At 39.4% G+C, this 15,171-nt stretch overlaps 1 long non-coding RNA gene across 1 annotated transcript; it reads right to left on the bottom strand.

Annotated features, from left to right (window-relative positions):
* Nucleotides 1–503: 503 nt before the first annotated feature.
* On the bottom strand, nucleotides 504–1,050 carry LOC120433240. Its single transcript, XR_005608417.1, has 2 exons — nucleotides 746–1,050; nucleotides 504–668 (listed from the first exon to the last, which is right to left on the bottom strand). It is a non-coding gene; the product is annotated as an uncharacterized LOC120433240 (long non-coding RNA).
* Nucleotides 1,051–15,171: the final 14,121 nt, after the last annotated feature.

Genomic DNA, 15,171 nt, shown 5'->3' with positions numbered 1-15,171 from the left:
ACCCTTATGACCGACATTAAAGTACAGTAGTATAGGCCTATTTAACACCACATACAGTTTACACGAGACAATTTTATTTCTTATATGAATGTTATTTATTTTAACTGTCATAAACAGTAGGTGACAACCGATGATAATAACAACTGTACTGCATTAAAACATTCACAGCAGGTGGAATATCCAATCTTTAAGTGATGACGTGTGAATCCTGCTTCCGGATCCAAACTATTCTGCATTTATTAAGGCTGTTGTGTTTTTAGCACGTTTTAGTGTTTGTATTTTGTTCTATTTAACCTGAACAAGCCCCTGAAAAAATTATCACTAGGACTGGGTATCATCACTGATTTCTAGAATCGATTCGATTTGGGGAAATTTGCAAGACACTTGCAAGACTTTATCAAAGGTGTAAGCATCACAGCAAATGCCTTTGTGTCAAAGTAACTGTCACGGTCTGCCACGCAGACCGTGGGGACGAGGAAAGTAGGACCCAAAACGCGGGACTCTTCGATGCCACAGTGCACTTTATTTACAGTGAACAGACAGGTAAGTCCAACAATTAACCCAAAGGTGCAATTTGCCAATGGTGCTCGTCTCCTGCTCCCAGTGCGTCCCGTGCTGTAGCTCCCTTAGTGCGTGTGCTCCCCAACTCGCTTCTCCGCTCGGCTATCCTGGAGGAAGAAGGAAAGTCCACAATTAGCCACACGCTAGCCGACTAACACGCTCACGCTGCTCGCACGGACTATACCAGTTCGGAGTAATAATCCCACGTCGACTGTCGCCGCGAGTCCAGGTTAAATACCTCTCTCCAGCCGGGAGGGATGATTACCAACAGCTGGTCAGGTAATCAGCTGCAGGTGGGCCGGTAACAGTGAAGAGGGACTCCCAATGACGACAGTCGCCAGGACACGCCTCTCCCACGGCGTGCACTTCTGTAAACAGCCCGAGGACCGGGGAGAGAGAGAGGGAGAAGCAAACACACACTACACATTCAACTGTGGACCGAACAGTAGACGACACAGCCCCTAAATAATAATAATAATAATAACAACAACAGTCCATAACTGCTCACGGACCCCCGAGTCCTCCAGAGCCGGGTCCGTGACAGTAACTGAGGATAAAATGCAGAAAAACATGAAGGAGATTTTCCTGGCCTGGAATTTTATAGCAGATGACCTCAAAATATTCTGCAGTAGATCAAAAATGAAATAAAACCATGAATCAACATATAAACATTACCTGATCTGCTGAAGTGAAGCAGAACAAAGTTATAGAGGTTTTATTAGAGACACAGCTAAGCGTTTTGCAATCATTTTAAAAAGTTTAAATTTGTTCAGTAGCTTATTCAACAGCAGAAATGAGGTTTTTCTTTTCAGATGTAAGTAAAAGGAACAAAACAGCGTCCGACAGCACTGTAAACAATGGTAGACTTGTGGAGCAAGCAAATAATGCAGAAAACAGAGATTTTTAGATTGGAAACTGTTCTTGAAGTACACTGAGAGAGAGAGAATGAGAGAGCTGTGCATGAAGTGTGATTGTATCGTGCTGGAAGCGAAACAGCAAAAGTAAGAGGGAAATCATGACAATGTTTATGTGAAGCGTAGTTTGGATCTTCTTTTGCTGCTGGTTCAGTCAATATTGTTTGGAGAGAGATAAAACCTGCAGCTTCAGAATCAGCACAAAAATGATGTAAACACAAAGTGCGGACCCGCCGAGACATCAGAATCAGTGAAGTGTCAGCTTTCAACCACAACCGTGTCCGTGTCCATGCAGTCGGGTGAAAAAGGTGACATCTCACTGATTCTGAGCCGTTGGCGGGTCCATTCTCTGTGTTTACATCTTTGTACAGAAATTTTGTGAGTTTTAACCTGAGATTCTGGCCTTTCAGGCAAAATAAATTTAAGATTTTAATGAATCGTTATCCAAGCTAGAATCAATTTTAATCAATAAATCGATAATCAAATCCCATCCCTAGGGATCACTGTCGGACTCTCGGTTTTATTCATAATAATAATAAACTTTGTTTATAAAGCACACTAAAAAAACCAAGGGTATACCAAGGTGCTTAACAAAAATTAAAATAGGGAAAAAGGAGATGGGAGGGAAAAGAGAAAGGACATACGTAATCAAAGCAAGGCTCGAGACGCGCTTCACAAAAACTCCCCCGAGATTACCCGACACACGTTTCGGAGCTTCGACACACAGGACACAACATTAGGTTGTGGTATTATAATTCATCTGTGTCTTTATGAATCTTGGATCTGCTTTTGTTCTGTTTGACTTCTTGATCTCTTTGTGATCGTTAATGTTTAGTCAGAATGGTGAGGATGGTTTTTTTGGTGTTCTGGAAAACAGGGGGGATGAGGTGAAAGTGTGACACCAGAGGCCGCACACGTTCCTTATTACACAGTTGTGTTTTATTATAAATCATTGCTTCCCCTTTGGCTTCCGTTCATTGGCTTACAGTGACATTCAGAATTCATTTAAGACTTTTAGTCATTTCAATCAAAGCTCATAAAATCAAAAAATACTCAATCATCTGCGTATACACCCACCGGCCAATTACAAATATATAATCAGCCAATCAGATATCTGCATGCCTAAACGCATTTAGCAATGCATAAAATTGAGTTTTAGAATAGAAAAAAAAGGGGAAATAAGGAACTTTGAATGTCGCATGGTCCTTGGTGCCATGAGTATTTCAGAAACCAGTGACTTACTGGGAAGCAAAAGACTCTTAAATTAATTTACAGAATCATTAAAATTCAACATATCCATTGCCATACTGGATTAAATTCAAGATCACAAGATAACAAGATTCACATAAATTACATAAAACACAGCAGACTAAAATTTTACAAATGAACCATTAAAAAATGCTTTTGCCCAGTGCAAACAATATATTCTAATGCTCAAATGAATCAAGCTGAATATCAGAAGCAGCTTGAACAGCTAATGTATTGATCATAGAAAAATGCATCATAAATAATTTGATGGCCTTTTATTTTCTTCTTCTGATCATTAGTTTCAGTTTCATTACATAGTTATATATTCTCTTTAAAATGCAGCTGTGAAATTTTTTTTTAAGAAAACAAAAAAGACTTCTATCAGCTACTGTTTTTTCCTCAAGTTGAATACCTGACATCTACCTTGCCGACATTATTGTTCTACCAATCTTTGAGAAAAAAACCTCTCAGAGAAAACAGTGTGTCTAAGTTATAAATATGAGTCAGACCCAGATATTTAAGAGACTCAAGTTCATTTAGAATATCAAAGGAGTCGTGACAAATTAGTTGGAGGCACTTCAGAGGATCTCGGATAGCACGCACTGATTTCAGTGAAATGATCATACAAGGCACAAAGTTCACCAGTGGAACCATGAAATAAACTAGACTCTCCTCCACTTTTACATTCCCACCTATATCTCTGGCTCTGTCCACTTTCTTTATGGCCTCTGTAATGTTTTCCTTGAATGACACCAACACTGTGTGTCTAGCCATGAATTGTTTGTCAAGTCTGTTGAGCGAATCACTGTTGTCGTTTTTAGTGTGCTGGTTTAAGAACATGAGAGTGCCTTCAAGTTGGTCACAGTGAAGCTGAACGGACTTGAGTGCGTTTTGCAAATCTTCTAGAGCTCGATTGATACAGTCTGGACTCTGGCTCCTGTCTTGCTGCTTCAAAGATGTAAGAGCACGGTTGTAATATGCAATAGCTCCCAACAGTGATCCTTCTGAATGGCTCTAGTGTACATGTTGATGCTCTCTGCAAACTTCCCCTTTTCACGCAGGTCATTACCAAAGCTAATGCAGTGGTAGAGGTTTGATGAGGGTGATTCTCTCTGTCTGAGTTTCTGCCTCGCTGTGTCCAGATCGGTTTTCAGTCGACTTTTCAACTCTTCAGTGGAGTCTTTTGCATTGAAGCTTATGAGTAGCCACATACCCCAAAACTCATTCAGAGCAGACAAATCTGAAGCTTCTGGTTTGTTGTTGCTGCTTTTGTACACATCATCTAGTACATCCAGATAATCATTGAAGAGCTCTTCCTTCTTCTTCATGTCTGGGATCTGAGACTTCAAGTAGCTTGATAGTTCATCAGCCACTGAGCTGTCTCTGACCTCCTTAATTATATTTATTTCCTGCTGTAGTGCTCCAGTCAAAATATCCTTCAGTGTTGACGACATTTCTGCACATCTACTTTTTAGATATAACCTTAACTTCACAAATGGGTGTTGCTTAAGTGGAGTGACATTTGTTACATTTCTAGGGGAAGAGAGATTTATTTTGTGCAATAATTGCAGTGGCTCTGCCAAATGACTCAAACAGACAATGAGCTGAGCAGATCCTGGAGATCCTTGTCTGGCAGTTCGGCCGAATGCCTGCACCTCCACATGAGCATTCTTGGGCAGGAAGGTCTGCACAACAAACAAACCTCCAGCTTCCTTTACTGTGTCAGAAACCTTAAAATCTGTTCCACGGCCAGCGAGGTTTGTCCTTATGATGACTTCTCCTGCTTCAAACTCCCTGGAATTGATTAAATTGTTGTCCATATTGTTGTTAATATATTGGTATTTGTTCTGTTTGTTTCCTAGATTGCGATAGATTATTTTTGCTCGTTGGATGGTTTTACAGATTATGAGCACAGCTCTAGGACTCCTGTATGATGTAGAGCTGGTTTGTGCAACGACAACATCACAGATTTTTTCAATCCATTCTTTTTCATCTTCTACAACCACACCTTCAACCTCAAACAGCTTTCTACGTTTGAATGAAGGTATCTGACAGGTTTTGATACCGTCATAAATCTTTTGCAAAGTCTCAGTCTCCTTTTCTTGACCAAGAGTTCCAGACATCCCATAGATCTGACTTCCAAACTGGTTTTTATACTTTTGAAGCAATCCCACATTAGAGATGTAGTTTGTGATGGCTGTCATGTCACTCATCTTTGACTTATGAATATGTTTCATTTCAATAAACTGTTGCAGTCCATCATCCCACTTCATGTAGTTTTCAACAACCCCTGTGCAGCTGTAGTCCACAGGCACGATTCCATGTTTCTCCATCACATATTCATCGTCCTCTGTCATGACTTGAGCTTCAAATGCATTTTCAATCCAGACTTTTAGTTTAGATTTGACCAGCTCTGAAAAGAAGCCTGGGATGTAGCAGCTGCTTTTAGCTTGGTTCAGTTCACATGGTGTAAAATGAATTGATCTCTTTACTTCCTCTTCTACAGCTCTCACCACACTGTTGTGATCAGAGTACATGTACTGACAGAAGCCACCATCAAGTAAAAGCAGTGACACTCTTCTTCTTTCCTCATGTTCACTCTGCAGCTCTTTGCAAAGTTCCTGTATTTCACCATTGTTAGTTATATGGTGGAGAGCAAACTGGCAAGATGGAAATTTCCTTTCCATCATTTTAAAGAACTCAGCCAGCTGGTCAGCAGTCGCACTTTTAGTCATTTCGTTTAAGAGACTCGGGTTCTTTCTCAGATCCTTGACTGATCCTTTTGACAGTATACCTGTGTCCTCTGCTATCTGATGAATGAATGACTCATCAACAACTTTGCTCATCATGTTTTCCAGCACTTGATAAAAAGGATATTTTGACCCTACTGTTGTATCTGTGCCAGTTTTCTTGTACTGATTAACAGTGGCCCATATACATGCCAAGAGTGGGTTGAGATGCTGTAAAGCAGGCATGTTACTGCTTAAATAGACGACATGATGACCCTTGTCTAGCATCAGGGAATCCACTTCATCCACTACTGCGCACTGGAATTTCCTCTGCCCTAATATGTCCATCCTATGGAAGTGGTGCCGAAGCCAGTCTCCAGCAAAGTCTTGCGCAGTGCCGTAAACAACTTGACACTCATAGCACTTTTTTAATTCTTCCTCAAGCTTGTTGCAGTTATAATCTGCAGTGATATTCAACTCTTTATAAAATCCTTTCCATTCTTTACAATCTCTCTCTGCAAGAACTGATGAACTCGAAATGATGTCGACTTTTTCTCCTCTCAGTGCTCGAAAAGCTGCAAACATGGCCACGATGCAGGACTTCCCTTCTCCTGTGCCGATCTGAATCAATCACCCTGTTTCTGAAAGAGCCATCAGACACCAGCTCACCATCTGTGTCAGTCGTGGCCGAAATGGCATTTTAATATTTTTAGTTTTTGTTTTTTCCACTGCCAAACAGAGCTTCTTTAAGATGGTTTTCAGTTCACTCTTCTGTGAGCCGTCCTCAGGAATATCACGCCCTTCATTAACTGTTGATACAATATCTCTGACATCATTTAAAAGCTTTTCATCAACCTGGTTCAACTTTTCTTGGCGGATTTCGTCAATGATTTTATCCAAAGTCTTCTCTCTGTCATTGGCTAAATATTCCTTCAAGTTTTCATCTGTTACACTTTCTTCTTTGACTAGGTCCAGAAGTGTTTTTCCATCTTCATTTTTCCAGTCTGAAGTAATAAAGTGAATCTCTATGCAGTACAACATTTTTATCATCCATGTGAAGAAATTGGAGTTGTCACTTGTTGATGACTCAAATCGCTGCAAAAGAGCATTAAATAAGATAGTGACCTTCTCTGGGCTCCATTTGACATTTGTAACCAGTCCTTTCAGCTTCTTGAGGAGAATTTCTTCATAATCATCCATTTTTGTAAGACGTTCAAAAGAATCTGGTCAAAACAGAGGTACAATATCTTCAGATTGTTAGTTTGAAAATACAAAATACAATTTCCACAAACTTCTAAGCAACTTGCACTTATTCTGTCCACTGTATTATTACACTGAGAATCACAATCCAACACACACACCAAAATTTCTCTTATCTATATAAATTTGCTTGGCAAGCAAAAGGTTGCTGGTTTGATTACAGACAGAGGTGCAAATCTCCTCTGGGGTTGCATCACGCTGGGCATTCAGTGTACAAACTCAAACATGTACAGATGCTATGTGGTGACCCTTTGTGCCGAGGAAGCAGCTGAAAATTGCTTATTCTATTCATATTTCATGCAGTTTTATTTAAATCTAATACTGACCTGTTGACATGACGAGAAAAATTGCAGATGATGTGTTTGTCAAAACGCCTCAGGTGATCTGCTGTCTCTGTTTTGGTTCTATGTTTTTATTTTGCCTCTTTAGTTTCTCTTTCACCAACTCTGCCCTGGCATCATCACAAGGGAATTCCCTGCCTACCTAACAGTTTAACAGTTTTATAATCATTTTAATGAGTTGTCGAGTCAGCCTAAAACTTTCCACTTCCCCTTTACCGGATTCACTACTCAGCAGGGGAGGACATAAAAGTCAAAAGCAAACATTGTGGGTGTGTCCTGTTTGGCTAAAGTCATGGCATGTCTTGGCAAAGTTCTTTGTCGTGGAAAGAATTTGATAGGCATCATTGGTTTTAATTTAGTTTTTCTTTCGTTTTCTTTCGTTTCTCTGACAGTGATACAGTTTCTTGGTAACTAAGTATTAAACCTAAAATAGTTTATCCTCTAAATACAGTGAGAAATGCAGTGAGTATCCTCTAGTATCCTCTAGATACTCACTGCTTTTTTTTTCTTTTCTTTTTTTCTTTAGACCTGGTTTAATTCTGGTATGGTTGAATATTTGTATATAATCCCCGCAGCTGTCAGACTTTATAACAGGGGTCACCAGCCTTTCTTAAAACTGAGAGCTAGATAAAATTGTGAACAGTTTGGTTCATCTTTAGTTATATGGTTCTATCTAGCATATTCTATCTTGATAAGCTATGTCTTATCACAGGTTAATTTTTCAAAAATATTAACAATGATTTAAGCAAGGAAAGGGCTACATGTCAACATACAACTCTTTATTTCTATTAATGTCTTACTTCATTCCTACCTGATTGACATGTCTAGGAATTAAGAGTGATTGGCTCACTGTAGGGGTAAAAGTTGCTACCAATCAAATTATGATATGTTAAAGTTAAAACAAAACACAACCGACTGTTTTATATTATATCTAATATATATTATGTAATTATCCTTGTAATTACAAAATGTTTTATAATTTAAATCTGACATCAGAAAAGTATTTTGGAATTTGAATAATGTATTTTGTAACTGCAGTACACATAACACTAATTTTGAACAATTTTGTCCAGGTTCCTTGCCACCGGGGACTCCTTCAGGACCATCACGTTCAGTTTCAGAGTCGGTGTGTCCACGGTGTGCCAGATCACCCCCCAGGCAGCGACGGCCATCTGGGACTGTCTACTGGACGACTTCATGGCTGTTTCTTCACCTGGAGACTGGCGGTCCATCACAGAGGGATTCCAGGAGCGCTGGAACTTCCCTCTCTGCTGTGGAGCTCTGGATGGGAAGCACGTCCAGACAAAGGCACCCCTTAATATATCATATAGGAGACACACACATTGATATACACTAAATATTTATTTCATTTCTTTCTTTTTTTTTTGTGGTGCCCAAATTTATCCACCTGCTTGATTTTGTTTAAACAATTATTGCACACTTTCTGTAAATCCAGTAAACTTCTTTTCACTTCTCAAATATCACTGTGTGTGTCTCCTACATGATATATTTAACTGACATTTTTTATTGTAACAACCAATGATTTATACAGGAAAATAATGGCTATTAACAAGGTTGCCCAAACCTTTGCATCCCACTGTATTAGTATATTTTATCATTAGTATAATATGAAATTGTCAGGGTCCTGGGTCGGAGTGACCCAGGACCCTGAGCAGTCATGGACTTGTTATATTGTATGTATATTTGGTGTTGCTGTCCCTCTCCTCCCTGTTTGCGGATGTGTGTATGCGTTTCTGCGGGCGCCTTCAGGCCTGATGGGTGTGGCCCTCCTGGCAGACTGGCCACACCCGAAGCCACACACCTGCTGCTGATCAGGCCTCGTCGGGGGAGCTACTTAAGAGAGTCTTGGAGCTCCCACCGAAGCAGGATCATTGCGTTATCCTCCCAAGTCAGTGTGTGTTTAGGAAGTGTCAATCGTGTGTGTGTGGTCAGAGGTGGAAAGAGTACTAAAATATTTTACTCAAGTAAAAGTACTATTACTTTGCTGAAATTTTACTCAAGTACAAGTAAAATTACCTGTCTAAAAATTTACTCAAGTAAAAGTAAAAAGTAGCTCATTTAAAATGTACTCAGAGTAAAAGTTACATAGTTACTTTTCTGTCAGCAGGAGGACAGCCTCTTCTGAGTAGTGCAAAAAAAGACAGTGGGATATAAATCTCAAAGTAGTTCTTTTTTAATGAAAAGAAAAAACTTTACAAATTAAAGTGCAGTGGCAGTTAAACTGCAAGTCTATACATGAAAATGGATAATGGTCACCAAATCAATCAACCAAACTGTCAGGTATCACAGTGTTTTCAATACAAAACCATATCATTCTTTCACATGAGAATGTGTTCTAAACTGTCAAATAAGAGAACAAGTACTGAACTGAACGGCAGCTGCTTTAAAAATGTTTTTTAATTTTTTAAACTTGGCCCTGCCTTACTGTACCTCTAGATTAAAGTTCCTTTGTGTCCATCCTAGAGTGTTACTCTCTAAACTTCCTGTTAATTTTGAGGAGCAGTTGATTTTCAAAGTTAGTAGAGCTCATCCTTGCTCGCTTTGCAGTGAACAGTAGTCCAGCACAGCTAAAGAGACGCTCGCAGGCAGCTGAGGCAGGCAGGCCAGTGTTAAGTTTGAGAGGAAGTTTTTTGACGTCCCTAATAAGACATCAATGCATTACATAGCTACCGCTGGTAAATTATACCAATATACCTAGTGTTTTTTTTTATTGGACAGTAACAGGCTAGTTAACGGGAGGTTGCAAGTGCTAATTAACAAGTAACAGAAGTCAGCTGTCTTTGACTAATCTAAGGTAAGTGAGCGTTCTGTTATTCTTTTGCCTGCAGTGTGAACATATGTGGGTTAAGTAAGAAAGTAGCCGCTTCTGTCTTTAATTTAACTATTTTTTTAAAATAAATTATTATTATTAACAAACAGGAAAAACGTAGGTAAACACATTTTCTTTTGGCAATTTACCAACCCAGTAAAAAATGTAAGTTGCGTGGACAACAACGTGTCGATTACAGCAAGTTGCTAGTACCAACCAACGTTAGCTGTGTTCTTCACAGATGTCTTAACTTAATGTGATTAATTTGAGCACAGCCTTTTTACTACCATAACGGTACGAGTTGTATTTAACTTACCTCTACATGCTTGCGCAGGTTTGATGTGGAATTTTTAAAAGCTGCTAACTCGGTCTCTCTGGGCAAACACAGCGTACACTGCATAATAAAGCTGTTGCCTTTCTTGCACTTGAAGCCGAAATGGTCCCTTAAATACGGCCAGGGGCTCACATCCGTTTCTTCGAGTTCAGGGTCAGCAGAATTCAATGGGGCTTCATTTTTCACTGGATCCGTAACACCGATGTCAGACTCCATCTTTAACGTGGCCTTAGCGCCAATTTGTTCTACTACCCATCATTCCCTGCAGTATTTCCGAAGCGCAATGTTTTTTTTTTTTTGTTTGTTTTTTTTTTTAATTTACTCAGTAACGGGTGTGATTGAAAACGTAGCGAACTACAATACTTTTTAAAAAATATACTTAAGTAAAAGTAAAATTACAGACTTGAAAAATGACTTTAAAAAGTACAAATACGCAAAAAAACTACTCAATTACAGTAACGCAAGTAAATGTAATTCGTTACTTTCCACCTCTGTGTGTGGTAGCCTCCTCCAGGAATCTCTGGATATCAGCATCCTTAAATTTTTAAAACGGAGTAAAATGTGACATCATAACTATCCTTAAGTATTTATAACTTTCATTTTATTTATGATAAATAAATCATCAATTGAACCTGGTATTGTTTGGAAAGATCTTTCCAAATGTTCTCCTTTATGCTCCTTGCACTGAAAAAAGAACCAACTTAATTGAATTGTTTCAATTGGTAACACCTGATTTAATTAAGTTCTTTGAAATGAAGTTAATACATTAGAGTGCACAACTGATTTATCTAATGTATTAACTTCATTTCAAAGAACTTAATTAAATTAGGTGTTACCAATTGAAACAATTCAATTAAGTTGGTTCACCTATTTTCTTTTTACAGTGTGTGAAGGCAGAGTCATCTTCTTGTACGGTCTAGTGTTGCTGTAGCTGTTGTAGGATGGGCAAAATCTCATCATAATCTGACTTTTGTCGCTGGAAACTGCTAGTGTGGAGGTGTAGTGCATCCGCATGAGCACCACAAACTCTTCTGCTTTTCTTAAGTCATCATTGCCCATTTTAGCCAGTCTGCTAAATCAACAAAACAAAAATACAACAGATATGGTTCATAAAACAAACAAAAATAAAACCTGAGTCCATGTTAAGCCATATTATCATTATTTTTCAGTACTACTCACCTTTCCTTTTCCATGGACTTTCTTATCCGTGGATCGATGGCTGCAGCCTGGATGGCAGGAAACTGCTTGCAGAATCTTTCTATCATCAAATACAGAGAGTTCTGTCTGGTCTTTACATCTAGGAGCAGCATATGCTTGGGCAGCTCTAAGGGGTAACACATCCACAATTTAAATGCTAATGTAATATTCCTTATCTTAGTTTATGAATTTAATTTGATCATGATCTAATGATGTACACAATCTTAAAAGAAACTATTTACTATGCTTAATGAGCAATTCTTGCTTCTCCTTCAGGACCACTTTTGCCATGTGGGGCCTCTTCATCCATACAATCACAGAGCGAATTCTTGCCACCCAATTGGAAATGGGAGGACAGTTGTAGAGCTTCTGAGCGCCCAAGGTTCAGGGTGTGTGCAAAGCATGGAAACTTAAGAATTTGAAGCTTTTTGACAGCTACATCCATGTTGGCCGCATTATCAACACTGGCTGCCACAACCTTGTCTTTGATACCTTACTCAATCTACAATCTCATCAATCTCCTACAGCTGTCTCTGTCTGTGCCTGGTACACTGGTTTGGTTTTGAGGACTTTTTCTTGAGCCTGGCCATTCCTGACATAATGCAGCGTTACTGTGAGGTAATGGTCTTGACTAAAACTTGTCAATCTATCTGCAGTGATGGCTGCCTTCAACACATTTGAGCTCAGAAATCAGATTTGCCTTTTTGACCGCATACCAAGCAGGGATCAAGTTGTTGGTTAAACTGTCTCTTATTGGGGCTTTGTACTTAGGGTTCAGAGTCTTTATCATTTCTCTAAAAGACAAAGAAATGGAAACAGATGAAACATGTGGTAAGAGGTAAACATGAAACTTTGACATTCCCTGACTTAGCCTACAATTAAACACATTCACTTACCGAAACTTGGGGGCATCTACTGTGGCAAATGGGTGCAAGCCTTTTACCACAAACTTAGTCACTGCTCGGTGACATTCGTCTGTCCTGGCCTGTGTCATTTTACTTTTCCCTGCCTCTGTGAAAGGAGAAGCTACCGGTAGACTGAAGCGAGAACTGCCAGCATCTGAGCCAGCCAGACTCTGTCTGTCTTTCGTCATGGGCATCTAAATGCAATGCACAGTAATAGCAGGTTTTTGCAATGAGGCAAATCCTGCTAACATAATATGGAATGTTATTTGATTAGTTACCTGCCGTATTAACGGGAGAGGACATACAACTGTTACCGTCACTGCTGGGTTGAGATTCACTAGTCCGAAGCGGATCAAAAACATGACATTCATTTAAGGTTATCGCATGCTTTATGAGCAAATGCTTTAGCATATTCGTAGTGTTTCCTCCGTTTGATGAAATATCTACTTTGCAAGTATTGCAAGTTGCCCTGTTGTCATCCTGTCTCGTAAAGTATAACCAAACTTTTGAGTGTTTGTGCTGCTTAGGCGCCATGTTTCCTGCTGGGTAAATGATAATGCAATGTCATTCAAAGCGACTGGAAATGGCAAACAATTCCAAGGAATTAAAACAGTGGGAACCGGTTCTCAACAAGAACCGGTTTTCGATTCCCATCCCCAGTTGACAGTTTGTTTTATTATCTGATGCATAGATGGGCAGATGCAGAGGAGTAGCCACGCCCACATGAAAAGATCAGTTCTAACTAAGTGATTAAAATAGTCACTGTCTACATCACAACTGTAATACTATAAAACTTGTTACACAGGCAATGAGTAATTTTCAGATATTTATTGAGTCTGAAAGTTCAAGCGGTGCTGGCCAACTCAGCACTCAAAAAGGTGCTACAATCCACAAATAACTCCTTGACAAAAACAGAAAAAGAAGCTCAGAAGCACACTGATGAGGAAAAAAAAATACCACTTTTTTCCTTTAATTTGTCCCATTGAAATGAATGGAGAACTTCCACAATTCTGCTAAAACTTGCTTGTCTTTGAAACTACTTCCTCATACTTTTACGTAGAATCTCCATTCAAACTTTAAAATGTTCTCAAATTATTGGGCTATTCATGTCTAAATCGTCTTTTTCATATCTTTTACCGTTTTAATTGTATCGTTCTTTAAGTCTTCAGTTGGATCATTGTGATTTTTCAGAAAATACATGCGTTGTTATGGTTGCTATGCAATTAAGTCAGAGTGAGCACTTGTCCTTTCTGAAGTTTCTCTTCATGTCTGAACAACTTCTTGCCACTCACTCAATTTTCACTCAACCTCCACAACTTATACATCAAAACATGGGGATTTTTGCTGGCTTTCAGAAAATGTCACTATCATTGTTGTGGAAGTTACAGATTTTTATCAAATCGCCTCAGACCAACACAAGGTCTGAAAACTCTCCATTGAAAGTCAATGGAGAATTTGTTCAAAATGACAGCTGGAATTCTCTAATGAGAGGCATTTTCAAATCATCATATCTCCTTAACAAAGCGAAGTTAAGACATGAGGCTTGTGCCAATTCATCTTCAGATACTGCTGACACTCACGGTCGAAGCAGTTTTTACAGTCATCTTACCGTTTGACCATGAATTACGTTTGTTTGAGGGGTGGAAATCTGTTCTTTCAGTTTTCAAACTCTGAAAATAAAGCCGTTTCTTCTCTCGTCATATCTCCGCGTCGGCGGTACAAAGAGCAATGAAAATCGCAGTCAAAGTACACCAAAGTCTGCTAGTTCAACCAGTACAAGAAGTATGCTGCTATCCCACCTAGTTTTTGAGTTACACGACGTTTTGTAACAGCAAAAAACGGCGTTTTTCGCCTCTCACTGCGATCTGATTGTGACTGCACATCACTCTGTTTTCCAAGTGCCCGCCCCCTTTGCCAGTGGCGCAGTTTGTAATGACATGGGTCTACAGCCCAAAGGTCGAGGGTTCGATTCCACCTTGGTCAACATTTTTTTTTCACTACAAATTAATACACTATCACGGACCAGTAATTCATATTGTTAATTTATTACAATTCAGCAAAGTTTTATGATTTTAACAGCTATTCTAATGTCAAACAAATTTCCCACGTGTGGGACTAATAAAGGTTATCGTATTCTTATTCTTATATGGACCTCAGATTCTTGTAAACGCACCATGGCAGAAATACATAGAAGTACACAGCCTGATGAAGCAGACAGAAGCAGTACCTCCGATTGGTGGACTGACATTGTGCAGAACCAGGTTGTTCTGCCTCTTTTCACCCGAAAGTTCAGTGTTTTCACCTCTTATCAGCACAAATCTCAGCCTCTTCTGCTGTTTTTAATCAGAATTTTCAGCTTTTTCACCTTTTTTCAGTTACGTGAGAACCAGTTTGGCTCAATGAGTAGCTGAAAAACTTCAGCCTCTTCTGCTCTTTCAGAAGAATTTCAGCTTTTTCACCTCTTTTCAGCACAATTTCAGCCTTTTCACCTGTTTCTAGCATACAGTTCTGCTTCTTCACCTCTTTTCACAACAATTCAGCTTCTTCGGCCCCCTGCATATTTTTTCTCTCATCATATCGCTCGTTGGGAGAAGAACTGCTTTGGCTCAGTGAGATAAGCAGCTCCTGTGAGATCTATTGGAGCAGGTTTGAATCCTACTTGTGGTTGTTAGCACACTTCTGCTGTGCTTGCATGCACTCTGCTTTAGTGACACTGTTCAGTGTACCCTTTCAAATAAAGCAGTTTTCAGCAAAGAGTTCAGCTTCTACACAGTGTTTTCAACAGATAGTTCTCCTTCTTCTGCTGTTTTCCAATTCCACTGCAAGGCATTCAGACAGCATTTTCACAGGAA

The sequence above is a fragment of the Oreochromis aureus genome, linkage group 3, assembly GCF_013358895.1.
Source record: "Oreochromis aureus strain Israel breed Guangdong linkage group 3, ZZ_aureus, whole genome shotgun sequence".
Lineage (NCBI taxonomy): Eukaryota > Metazoa > Chordata > Actinopteri > Cichliformes > Cichlidae > Oreochromis > Oreochromis aureus.
This window is presented reverse-complemented; position numbering and strand designations above follow the sequence as displayed.